This window comes from Bos grunniens, chromosome 6, assembly GCF_055505025.1.
Source record: "Bos grunniens cultivar Pamir isolate PY7600 chromosome 6, Bosgru_T2T1.0, whole genome shotgun sequence".
In the NCBI taxonomy this organism is placed as follows: Eukaryota; Metazoa; Chordata; class Mammalia; order Artiodactyla; family Bovidae; genus Bos; species Bos grunniens.
In genome coordinates, this window is record NC_141170.1 from 22,607,052 (window position 1) to 22,621,116 (window position 14,065).

At 39.4% G+C, this 14,065-nt stretch overlaps 1 protein-coding gene across 14 annotated transcripts in view; it reads right to left on the reverse strand.

Annotated features, from left to right (window-relative positions):
• Window positions 1-14,065, reverse strand: part of CFAP299 (cilia and flagella associated protein 299) — a 717,854-nt gene that overhangs the window by 668,844 nt on the left and 34,945 nt on the right. The window contains exons 3-4 of one of the 14 annotated variants that reach the window (XR_015166126.1): window positions 9,926-9,987; window positions 7,466-9,446 (exon numbers count right to left, since the gene is read on the reverse strand). The exons of the other annotated variants lie outside the window; for them this stretch is intronic. The gene's annotated coding sequence lies outside the window, so the exon portion shown is untranslated. Of the gene's footprint in view, window positions 1-7,465; window positions 9,447-9,925; window positions 9,988-14,065 lie in introns of those variants that run through there. 14 annotated transcript variants of the gene reach the window in all.

The window sequence follows — 14,065 nt, forward strand, 5'->3', positions numbered from 1 at the left end:
CTGATGGCTTGAATGGAGAGACATTTAAGGCTGCATCTGTCACTTTAAGGCATAAACCCAGAGTAATAGTGGAGCAGGTTTGTAGCTAAAGATTGAAAATAATGACACAGACAGGCACACAAAAGCAGAAGTGAGGAACTATGAGACACTGGAGAGACAGAAAAAGTAAGCTTCATTCCTGACTTCGCAATTCCTGGGCTCTGGCCTTCTGAGACTGAGCCACCAAACAGGCTTCTGTCCTTTTCATACAGAATTCTAAGGCATCTACTCTCCATGGTTCCTCCAATTTTGGGGCCCCTTCCAGACTCTTGACCCCTTCCAGACTCTTCTTGCTTTTCTTTCACTCTTGTAGAGTGAGTTTCAGCCTCAGAAATCTTCATGTTATAAATGCAGAAATCTGCATCCTTTTCATACAGAATTCTAAGGCACCTATTCCTCACCATTCCTCCAATTTCTTGGCCCCTTCCAGACTCTTCTTGCTTTTCTTTCACTCTTGTAGAGTGAGTTTCAGCCTCAGAAATCTGCATGTTACAAATAGGGTTTTGATAAAGGAAATAATTTAACTTACATGCAGAGTACATCATGAGAAATGCTGGGCTGGATGAAGAACAAGCTGGAATCAAGATTGCCAGGAGAAATATCAATAACCTCAGATATGCAGATGACACTACCCTTATGGCAGAAAGTGAAGAGGAACTAAAAAGCCTCTTGATGAAAGTGAAAGAGGAGAGTGAAAAAGTTGGCTTAAAGCTCAATATTCAGAAAACGAAGATCATGGCATCTGGTCCCATCACTTCATGGGAAATAGATGGGGAAACAGTGGAAACAGTGTCAGACTTTATTTGGGGGGGGGGCTCCAAAATCACTGCAGATGGTGATTGCAGCCATGAAATTAAAAGACGCTTACTCCTTGGAAGAAAAGTTATGACCAACCTAGATAGCATATTCAAAAGCAGAGACATTACTTTGCCAACAAAGGTCCGTCTAGTCAAGGCTGTGGTTTTTCCAATGGTCATGTATGGATGTGAGAATTGGACTGTGAAGAAAGCTGAGCACCAAAGAATTGATGCTTTTGAACTGTGGTGTTGCAGAAGACTCCTGAGAGTCCCTTGGACTGCAAGAAGATACAACCAGTCCATCCTAAAGGAGATCAGTCCTGGGTGTTTATTGGAAGGACTGATGTTGAAGCTGAAACTTCGCACCTCATGCGAAGAGTTGACTCATTGGAAGAGACCCTGATGCTGGGAGGGATTAGGAGCAGAAGGAGAAGGGGATGACAGAAAATGAGATGGCTGGATGGCATCACCGACTCGATGGACATGAGTTTGGGTGGACTCCAGGAGTTGGTGATGGACAGGCAGGCCTGGTATGCTGTGATTCATGGGGTCACAAACAGTCGGACACAACTGAGTGACTGAACTGAACTGAAAGGAAATAAGCTACCTCTGTAGGTGTGAGCACCTGCCGGTATAGCTGTATCTCCAGCTCCTGAATCCCATCCTGGGAGGCATCACAGGTGAATTCACTCATACACAGCCTTGTTATCTTCCCCCACCCCTGGTCTCTTCTCAGGAAGTCTGCTGCGTGCACAGTCATCTAAGGGTGAGACCTCAAAGCTGCAGCCAGCACCACAGTCAGTACCTAAGTAATGACACCAATATCCGGATCTTGCTCTCTAATTCCACTCCTCCCATTCTCTCTTAAACCCATTCCAATCAGACTTATTCCACTATTATTGATGTCATCACACAGGCAGCTTTGGGATACAAACAACCATCTTTTAGCCTTTTAAACTCTGCTAATAAATCTTAGTGATAAGCTGAGAAACTTCTAAGGGTCTATTTAAGTATCTTTTGATTGACATTTGGATCTATTTATAAAACTAAATACCTTCACACATACTAAAGTACATCATAAACTCAATATATTCAATTTCCTTTTTAAACACTTTGTCTTACTAAGAAAAAACTTTCTAAAATGCTTAAGTATTTTTTATATATTTAGTAAATTAAACACATAAAAAGGGAAATCTTAAGCTTTCTTAAATATCCTGAAAGTGAAAGTGGCTTGGTCGTGTCTGACTGTAACCCCATGGACATACATAGTCCATGGAATTGTCCAGGCCAGAATACTGGAGTGAGTAACCTTTCCCTTCTCCAGAGGATCTTCCCAACCCAGGGATCGAACCCAGGTCTCCCATATTGCAGGTGGATTCTTTACCATCTGAGCCACAAAGGAAAGCCCAAGAATACTGGAGTGGGTAGCCTATCCCTTCTCCAGAGGATCTTCCTGACCCAGGAATCAAACGGGGGATCTCCTGCATTGCAGGTGGATTCTGTACCAACTGAGCTATCAGAGAAGGCCTTAAATGTCCAAATACAACATATAAATTTAGAAACTTTTATACAAAAAACAACAAGCTGAAACAACTTACTCAATTACACATTTTAACTTGAAGCTACTAGGATATCATCTTAAAAGCCCAAGATCTGCTCATTTTAAGCAAATACAATACTAATTATGAAGACTCTTCCTTAACACACAGATATCAGTGCTCTAAAATTTTGAGTCTTAAACGCTTTTACACTCTGTTTTAAATCTTCTTGAGGTTTAAAAATGCATACCTATTAAGGAAAACAATCACCATCCCAATTAACTGAGACTACTTTAACCAGAGATTTGATTTTAAAAAGTGAGTAGCCAGATTGGTGGGTGGGTGGGTGTGTGTGTGTGGGTGTCAAGGTACAGTTTCCTGATGTTTATAATCCAGCGAATAAGAGAGAGATAATCTACATGGTGCCGCATCCCCCCATATCCTCAGTGGGCATAAGCCACTGGAAAGAATGTCCCTCCTCCCTGTCCTGCACATTGTCTGTGCCCACATGTCTTGTTGTTACCCTATTTAATACAGATCCTTTAGCTCTCTCACCCTATGGCAAGCTCCATGGCTCTACACTTCCTTCATGAGAATGAAACTCTCCCTCCTCTGTGCTTCTGGAATATGTTGTTTATACTTCTCTTATACCAGTTAGCACATTCTGCTTCAAGAAATATATCTAGCTGAATTTACGTGTTAATCTCTCTGAACTGTAAGTTCCTTAACGAAACAAAAGGAGTTTTTTCATGTTTAACTTTTACCCTAAAATGTGTCATACAAAATACGTCCCTTTAAATCACAGCTTAGAATAAACAAATATTTATTTGAATTGTAAAGGTTTTATGATTAGTGTTTAATAAGCAAAAAAAAATAAGAACTCTAAACTGATTCAGGCTATTAATTAGAAATAAAGTGCAGAAAACTTGGGACATCTGAAATGACAATGATAAGATTTTACAGAAGCAAACAGTCTCCAAAAGAGCAGGCAACATAGTATGAAGTCCAAAGCATGGTCATGTGATTGCCTGAGCATGAATCCTTACTTCTCCATTTTCTTGCTGAGTGACAAGGGGCATTAGTTAACCTCTCTGTGACTGTGGTCTACACAGTACACACTCAGTTTCTCATTCCATAAAAGGAGCCTAATCAAAGCCCCACTCAGTAGGATGAGTATAAGGATTTGACAGTACTGGCAGAGCATTTACAGGAACACCTGAAAGAGACCACTGCGTTGACAACACCATAGATGATGCCTTCAGTGGCACTGACGATGAAAGCTGAATTTTTCTTGTTTAGTCGCTAAGTCACGATCGACTCTTTTACTACCCCACAGACTGCAGCCCGCCAGGCTCCTCTGTCCATGGAATTCTCCAGGCAAGAATACTGGAGTGAGTTGCCCTTTCCTTCTCCAGGGGATCTTACCTGACAAAGGGACAGAACCCACGTCTCCTACATTAGCGGGCAGACTCTTTACCACTGAGCTACCTGGGAAACCCTGAGTGGTCAATAAATGTTACCTGTTTCTTTCTCTTTACCATGAAGTAAAAGAAGTCTAAATTACAGAATATAAAAGAGACATTAGGCAAAGAGAAATTTTATTCCAGAAAATAACATTCAAGTGCTCTTAACATTATTTGGCTGATAAGCTTCCCAAGAATCATAGAAATGAAAACAGCAACAAAACAGGGTAGAAGAATTCATACTCCTACTGCCCTAACAAATTAAGAGCTCCCAACACCTAGCTGTAGTGCCTTTAAAGTTTTTAATTGAATAAATTAATGGGAAAGGTATTATTTTTCTAAAAAACAAGATAAATGCTGTAGTATGTTCACTGCTAATTTTTAGTTTAGAAAATTGATTTTTTACATCTGGTTGGATGTTCCCAGAAGTATTTTTTTACTAGAAATACAAAAATCAGATTAACTCTATACAAACTTTAGGCTGTGATAAATTTAAATGAAGCACTGATGGAGGACCGTGAAGAATCAGTGAATCAAACATCAAACACATACTATTTTATTCATTTAAATTTACTCTAAAATAGTTATATTATCATTTTGTGTTTAACTTAATTATGGAAGTTTGCAATATTCCATGTCTCTCATGTCTTTAGGAAATGTAGATGCTCAAACTTCAAAGTTTACTTAAATTGTAAATCACAAATTGTAAATTTGTGATTCATGGGCCCACTATTCAGTTGTCCTAATTGTGGATCCAAAGGCCAAAGGAAATAATCATCTTTGGTTACATACAGTGCTGCTGCTTTAGTGAAGGGGAGCACCTTAATTATGACACATATCACAACACATCACCAAATTCAACTTCAAATCAAAGTCTTGGTCATTATTTATTGAACACATATTTCCTTATATTCTCCTAATGAAGGTTATTACTTTTGTACCCATATTCTATTCTTAATATTAACAAAAGTTGCCATTATCAACTTTTGTTAATATTGGAAATATTAACAAAATTAATATGTAAAGTATATATATAAATATAATATATAACAAAATTAATATAACTTGGAAAATACTTCTACATGAGTATAACCTCTCCTTAGAACAATGAGACAAACAAGAAGTCCTAAAAGGAGTCCTATTAATACTTTTCTTGCTAACTTGTTGAAGGACCTTAAGCTAATTCTTTGAAGTCTCAGTTTCCTTATCTATGAAAGAAGAAACATGCCACCTCCCTACGACTGAGATAACTTAGTACAATGCCTGACCTTCCGTATCACAGTAGCTAGCATAATTTCCTAAATAATCACTGCATACTGAGAAAGTTCTAGGAAGAAAGAACATATATAGTTCTTTCTACACATAGTTCTACAAATGAACAGGTGAGAAACAGGCTTCTCCTCTCTCATCCACTCACTAATACCTGTGGGGTTAGGAAGAGATCAGAGACACTCAGGGGAACACCAGGTAGCCCTTTGATCTCTGCCTTTTCTGAGATTTAGCCTCTGTCCTTGGATAGATAGTTATTCCTAACTGACTGTCTTTCAGGTAACTCCAAGAGTAGAAACAACGAGCATAGAATCTCCAAGTTGGAAGAGTTTCAAAACGAGAAACAGTGTAACTCACTGCACTGAGGTGAAAGATACTTAAAGCTTCCTAGGCAGATGGCTATCCATCCCTAGTTTTAAAGATCTCTAAGGATTGAATTTCCCTGCATTCCTTGGTTACCTGTTTCAGTGTTTAATCCCTTCTTCATAGTTATGTCCATCTTTATGACCAACTGAACTTTTTCTCTTGCTACAATTTAAAACTATTTCCTTTTATTTGCTCTCCTGTGGAAGTAAAGAACATCTGTTCTGCATCTTCTATATAATAACCTTTCAAATACTTGAAGACAGTTAAATCACCCCTTAGTCTTCCCTTCTCCAAGTTAAACAGTCCTGATCCCACTGAGCCCTCTCATAGGAGCTGGTCCCCATTCCTTACATCACTTTTGCTGATCTTCGCTGGACCTTCTCCAGAGTCTCCATATACTTTGCCAAATGCAAAGACCAAAATCGAACACAGCAATAATGCCAAATAAAGCAGAAGGATTACTTTTCACTTCTGTATCCCTCTCTTGATAAAACATTCCAAGTGGTGTGCTTGCCCTTTTTTCCAAAAATATATTGCTCTTGCTAATCCTCCTTGCTTTGTAACCATGTATGCTATCATCTTGTGGTACCTTTCTCCAAGGCTCAGATCAGATTTCAGGTGCTTCAAATAATTCCTCCCTGTCAGTAAGGACCAAATTTAGAAGCACACAGCTTCAGAACATTTTTCTACCTTCTATAAAAGCTAAAATAGAAAAGCTGTGAAAACAAAATCAAAATTCATACAATCCATGAAATAACCGTCAATGTTTACCTCTTGATGACATTTAAGAAATCTGTTTTCTTCACATGTACATAGAAATCCATTTTCTTCTAATTTAAGATGATATAACCTGACAGATTTTATAGGAGTAACTTGTAAACATGTAATAATTGAAAAGTTAAAAGTTACAGATGAATTTGTCAATGAATTTGTGAAAATGGTGACTCAACACACATTTTAAATCTAATTCGAATTTCACAATTTTAATCTAGACTCTACTTCTTAATAATACACGTTAAACATTTTCTGACCCCTGTATTGCTTTAAATGTTTGAATGCATGTACCAAGGGATATGTTTCTAAGGGTATTAGAATTGGCAATAACTATTTTTGAACTATTATAAATTAATATGTTTAAAACCAGTTAAATTTCTCATAATTTTTTTCTTTTTCTATTTACCATCATGAAGATACCAAACTATGTACAAATTCTCCCATCACAAACATGTTAAGCTAGAATAGTTCCACAACACATATATTTATCAGTTGTTTATGTTTTAAACCATCACTTGATCACATCATTGCTTATATGTGTGGTTAGTCACTCAGTTGTATCTGACTCAGCAACCAAATGGACTATAGCCCACCAGGCTCCTCTGTCCACTCAAGGCAAAAATACTGGAGCGGGTAGCCATTCCCTTCTCCAGGGGATCTTCCCAACCCAGGGATTGAACCCAGGTCTCCTGAATTGCAAGTGGATTCTTTACCATCTGAGCCACCAGGAAAGTCCATTTTATTGCTTAGGAATGCGAAAACTGAAAGATGTGAAAAGAAAAATGTTACAATGATTTGAAGAAAAAAGTAGAAGAAAGACTATGCTTTCATTTTAAAAATTATTTTTTTTAATAGGGAATTTTCTTCCCAATTAGTCCCATAATTTCAGAGCCTCTTATGGGTATTTGTCATTCTTAACCATTCCCTCAAATAGCAGAACACAATCTAAGGAATGTATGGAAGAGAGGACAATATGCATCTCTGTTCTATGTATAACAATGCAAATGTATGACCCACCCTATGACCCTTCATAACCTCACATCAAAGTTAATTTCAGATTCTATCAAAAGACACCTTAAACTAAAGAAGACAAACTGCAAACTAGAAGAAGCTACTGGAATTATATAAAGCTGAAGCAGGTACAAATAAAATATTCCTACAAGAAAATAAGAAAAGCACAGAAGAGAAACCTATATGGCCAATAAACATACAAAGGCACTTTTGATTCAATTTCTTTAGTGATTAGGGAGCACAAATCAAAACTACAATGAGAAGTCATTTTTAAAATATTCGAATGACAAAAATAAATTCTGACCATACAAGGATGGGATTGGATGGGATGGAGAGCCAAAAGATACACTATTAATTGGTGGCAGCAGGCAAATTGGTTCAACCACCTTGGAAATAAAATTAAACATTCACATACTCTATAACAGATACATTCCAGTAAATGGCATATTGCTCAGGAGAAAGATCCATTAGGAGACACTTTCATAGCAGCTCTGTTCACAATAGCAAGACCCATAAGTAACCCAAACCCCTATCAACAAGGATGTTTAAGACTCAGTGCTGATACCATCAATAGAATGTTATACAGAAGAGAAAAAAGAAACAAAATATAGCAACACACAACAATATGAATTATTCTTAGTAATAAGATACTATGTGAAAAAGTAAATCCCCAAAGCAAACATTTAGCAATAGCATCTTTTATAAAGTCAAAACAATTAAAATGAAAACTCTACTTTTTAGCAACACACATATAAAACTATATTAAAAGGAGAGCAAGAGCATAGTGAATGAAGAACTCAGGGTGTAGGCTAAGTTGTGAATATAAAAATGGCTCCAATTATTACAAAAATGGGCTCAATACTTCATGCCTCTCCCTACATTTATGCCCTTTGCAATATAATTTCACACCTTCTTCCAATAAGAGGCAGAGTCTTTTTCTCCATCTCTTGAATCCGGAATGACCTCGTGACTCATTTTAGTGAATAGGATAGTACAGAAATGATAGTCTGCTGGTTCCAAGCCTGCCTGTCTCTCTCCATTAGATCCCTGCCTCAGCCAGAAGAATGCACCCAGGACCCATGCTTCTGACATTTTGGGATCAAAGGTACAAGATCCACTAAATAAGCTGACTGCTGAATATACTGACATCCCTGCATCTCTCTAAAATTATTCCTCTTGGGTCCTGGGTGTGATTTAACCATTTTTACTTTTCAGTTAAAACACGATGTATTCTCTCTCTGGTTCCCATAAGAATATGGAAGTGAAATCTCTGAGGGAGGAATGAAAAGGGAAGGGGACAGGGCACAGCCTTTGAAAGAATGACATAGGGCGGGAACATAACATAAACTGATTGGAACCAAATGGGTCCAAGATGTCAGATGAGCTGACTTCCACTCGACCTTGAATTTCAGTATACACTCATCACAACACATCAGTTTGTTGTGTAGATCACAACAAACTGTGGAAAATTCTTAGAGATGGGAATACCAGGCCACATTACCTGCCTCCTGATAAACCTGTATACAGGCCAAGAAGCAATAGTTAGAACTGGATGTGGAACAATGGCCTGGTTCAAAACTGAGAAAGCAGTATGTTAAGGCTTTATACTGTCACCCTGCTTATTTAACTTATATGCAGAGTACATCATGTGCAACATTGGGCTGGATGAATCACAAGCTGGAGAAATTTCCAGGAGAATATCAGCAAGCTCAGATATGCAGATAATACCACTCTAATGGCAGAAATCTAAGAGGAACTGAAGAGCCTCTTGATGAAGGTGAAAGAGAAGAGTGAAAAAGCTGGCTTAAAACTCAACATTCAAAAAACTAAGATCATGGCATCTGGTCCCATCACTTCATGGCAAATAGATGGGGAAACAATAGAAACAGTGACAGATTTTATTTTCAAAAATCACTACAGATGGTGACTGAAGCCATGAAATTAAAAGACACTTGCTCCTTAGAAGAAAAGCTATGACAAAACTAGACAGCATATTAAAAAGCAGAGACATCACTTTGCCAACAAAGGTGCATATAGTCAAAGCTATGGTTTTTTCAATAGTCATGTATGAATATGAGAGTTGGACCATAAAGAAAGCAGAGCACAAAACAATCGATGCTTTCGAACTGTGTTGCTGGAATAGACTCTTGAGAGGCCCTTGGACAGCGAGAAGATCAAACCAGTCAATCCTAAAGGAAATAAATACTGATTATTCACTAGAAGGACTGATGCTGAAGCTGCAGTTCCAACACTTTGGCCACATGATGCAAAGAACCAACTCATTGGAAAAGACCCCAATAATGGGAAAGACTGAAGGCAAAGGAGAAAGGGGCAACAAAGAACGAGATGGTTGGTGGCATCACTGACTCAATGGACATGAGTTTAAGCAAACTCCAGCAGACAGTGAAGGTCAGAGAAGCTTGGAGTGCTGCAGTCAGACGGGACTTAATGATTGAACAAGAACAACACATCAGCAAACTAAACGACACACTCAAAGGTGCCATGACAGTTCTGAGGCTGACCATCAAAGACCAAAAAGTGGGCAGGGACCCAATCCATGGAAATCTCTGCCCCTCCCACACAACAGTTGGCATAATCCTCCCATTTATTAGCCTATGAAATTAGTCCATAAAAAACTAACTGTGCCATATTTCTGCACCACTCTCACCTTCTGAGATGGCCCACACTCTGTCTGTGGAGTATGTTTCTCTAAATAAATCCACTTCTTACCTATTAAAAAAAAAAGGACACGGCATATCCTGATGGGTAGGTACAATAAAAATATCACTCATAATTCTGTAGTTTTTGATCAACTAATTAAAAAAGCATATGAGTTGATATTAATAATTACTGTCAAGGCTAAATAACTATATCCAGGATATAATTAATACTTTTTCAAGAGTTGGAAAAGTACTTAAAAAATAATGATAATATACTCTTCAGGAGGTCACAAAGGAAATTCTGAGACATGCTACAATGTGAATGAACCCTGGAGGACATTATGTTAAATGAAACAAGACGTCATAAAATAGACAATATTGTATGATTCCATTTATATAAGATATCTTAGAGTAGTCAAATTCACAGGGACAGAAAGTAAAATGGTGGTTGCCAAGACTGGGGGAGGGGGAGAAAGAGTGAATTTTGTTTGACAAGTATATAGCTGCAGTTCTGCAAGACCAAAAAGTTCTGAAGATTGGTTGTACAATAATGTGAATATACTTTACTGAACCGTACACTTTAAAATGGTTAAGATGGAAAATTTTATGTAATGTGTATTTATACAACAGATATAAATTTTATATTATGTATATTTATATACTATATATGTTATATATATATAGTTGCTACTTGACAATTGACTTGTTATTTATTGCCACTGACTTGCAATCTAACTTAGAAGCAATTTGCCTAAGTACATAGTTTCACAGAGAAGTAAAGTTTTAAAAGATGTATGTAGGTATAGGTTTTGTGATGGGAATTTTTTTTAACAATGTGGGTTCAAGTACATGGGTTAAGTTGCTGAACTATGTTGCAAAGCTCTGGGTGTCATATCTAGGACTTGACTGTCCATACTAGACAAACATTAGTGTTACAGATTGGATGACAAGCCATTTTACTATTGTTTAGTCTCTGAATCACGTCTGACTCTTTTGCGACCCCATGGACTGTAGCCCACCAGACTCCTCTGTCCATGGGATTTTCCAGGTAAGAATACTGGAGGGGATTGCTGTTTCCTTCTCCAGGAGATCTTCCTGACCCAGGGATTGAATCCATGTCTCCTGCACTGCACGTGGGTTCTTGACCACTGAACCACCTGCGAAGCCCATTTTACTGTTACCTTATCCAAAACACATCCAGCACCGGGCGCTCTCAACTCCTGAATCACAAAGTCATGTAATTCAACTAGTAGCTGAGAATCTGCTCTTCATCAGGACTATAGTTGACTTTGGTGAGACAGTAGTGAGCAAAAGAAAGACACTTGCTCATACAGAGCTTACATGTGGCTGAGGAAAAAATACTGCATATCAGTTCAGTTCAGTTCAGTCGCTCAGTCGTATCCAACTCTTTGTAACCCCATGAACCGCAGCATGCCAGGCCTCCCTGTCTATCACCAATTCCAGGAGTTTACCCAAACTCATGTCCACTGAATCGGTGATGCCATCCAACCATCTCAACCTCTGTCATCCCATTCTCCTCCTGCCCTCAATCTTTCCCCTCATCAGGGTCTTTTCAAATGAGTCAGCTCTTCACATCAGGTGGCCAAAGTATTGCAGTTTCAGCTTCACATCAGTCCTACCAATGAACACCCAGGACTGATCTCCTTTAGGATGGACTGGTTGGATCTCCTTGCTGTCCAAGGGACTCTCAAGAGTCTTCTCCAACACCACAGTTCAAAAGCATCAATTCTTCAGAGCTCAGCTTTCTTTATAGTCCAACTCTCACATACATACATGACCACTGGAAAAACCATAGCCTTGACTAGACGGACCTTTGTTGGCAAGCAATGTCTCTGCTTTTTAATATGCTGTCTAGGTTGGTCATGACTTTCCTTCCAAGGAGTAAGCATCTTTTAATTTCATTGCTGCAATCACCATCTGCAATGATTTTGGAGTCCCAAAAAATAAAGTCAGCCACTGTTTCCACTGTTTCTCCATCTATTTCCCATGAAGTGATGGGACCAGATGCCATGATCTTCGTTTTCTGAATGTTGAGCTTTAAGCCAACTTTTTCACTCTCCTCTTTCACTTTCATCAAGAGGCTCTTAGTTCTTCCTTTCTTTCTGCCATAAGTGTGGTGTCATCTGAATATCTGAGGTTATTGATATTTCTCCTGGCAATCTTGATTCCAGCCCAGCATTTCTCATGATGTACTTGGCATATAAGTTAAATAAGCAGGGGGACAATATACATCCTTGCTGCTGCTGCTGCTGCTGCTAAGTCACTTCAGTCGTGTCCGACTCTGTGCAACCCCATAGACGGCAGCCCACTAGGCTCCCCCGTCCCTGGGATTCTCCAGGCAAGAACACTGGAGAAGGCAATGGCACCCCACTCCAGTACTCTTGCCTGGAAAATCCCATGGACAGAGGAGCCAGATAGGCTGCAGTCCATGGGGTCGTGAAGAGTTGGACCCAACTGAGCGACTTCACTTTCACCGTTCACTTTCATACATCCTTAACATACTCCTTTTCCTATCTGGAACCAGTCTGTTGTTCCATGTCCAGTTCTAACTGTTGCTTCCTGGCCTGCATACAAGTTTCTCAAGAGACATATCAAGTGGTTTGGTACTCCCATCTGCTGAAGAATTTTCCAGTTTGTAGTGATCCACATAGACAAAGGCTTTGGCATAGTCAATAATGCAGAAATAGATGTTTTTCTGGAACTCTCTTGTTTTTCCATGATCCAGTGGATGTTGGCAATTTGATCTCTGGTTCCTCTGCCTTTTCTAAAACCAGCTTGAACATCAGGAAGTTCACAGTTCACGTATTGCTAAAGCCTGGCTTGGAGAATTTTGAGCATTACATTACTAGGGTGTGAGATGAGTGCAATTGTGTGGTAGTTTGAGCATTCTTTGGCATTGCCTTTCTTTGGGATTGGAATGAAAACTGATTTTTTCCAGTCCTGTGGCCACTGCTGAGTTTTCCAAATTTGCTGACACATTGAGTGCAACACTTTCACAGCATCATCTTTTAGGATTTGAAATAGCTCAACTGGAATTCCATCACCTCCACTAGCTTTGTTTGTAGTGATGCTTCCTAAGGCCCACTTGACTTCACATTCCAGGATGTCTGGCTCTAGGTGAGTGATCACACCATCATGATTATCTGGGTCATGAAGATCTTTTTTGTACAGCTCTGTGTATTCTTGCCACCTCTTCTTAATATCTTCTGCTTCTGTTATGTCCATACCATTTCTGTCCTTTATTGAGCCCATCTTTGCATGAAATGTTCCCTTGGTGTCTCTAATTTTCTTGAAGAGATGTCTAGTCTTTCCCATTCTATTGTTTTCCTCTATTTCTTTGCATTGATCGCTGAGGAAGGCTTTCTTATCTCTCCTTGCTATTCTTTGGAACTCTGCATTCAAATGGGTATATCTTTCCTTTTCTCCTTTGCTTTTCACTTCTCTTCTTTTCACAGCTATTTGTAAGGCCTCCCCAGACAGCCATTTTGCTTTTTTGCATTTTTTGCATCCAGCGGTGCAGGGACGGCAGCTGGGCAGTGGAGGGGCAGCGGCTGGGCGGCGCAGGGGCGGGGAGCAGCTACCCCATGTCCAAGGTCAGGAGCCCCAGCTGCGCTTTGCTGGAGCAACCATGAAGAGGTACCCCACGTCCAAGGTAAGAGACACCCAAGTAAGGCAGTAGGCACTGAGAGAGGGCATCAGAGGGCAGACACACTGAAATCACAATCACAGACAACTACCCAATCTGATCACAGGGACCACAGCCTTGTCTAATTCAATGAAACTAGGCCATGCCATATGGGGGGACGGAAAATGGAGGGGTCATGGTGTAGAGGTCTGAGATAATGTGGTCCACTGGAGAAGGGAATGGCAAACCACTTCAGTATTCTTGCCTTGAGAACCCCATGAACAGTATGAAAAGGCAAAATGATGGGATACTGAAAGAGAAACTCCCCAGGTCAGTAGGTGCCCAATATGCTACTGGAGATCAGTGGAAAAATAACTCCAGAAAGAATGAAGGGATGGAGCCAAAGCAAAAACAACACCCAGTTGTGGATGGGACTGGTGATAGAAGCAAGGTCTGGTGCTATAAAGAGCAATACTGCATAGGAACCTGGAATGTTAGGTCC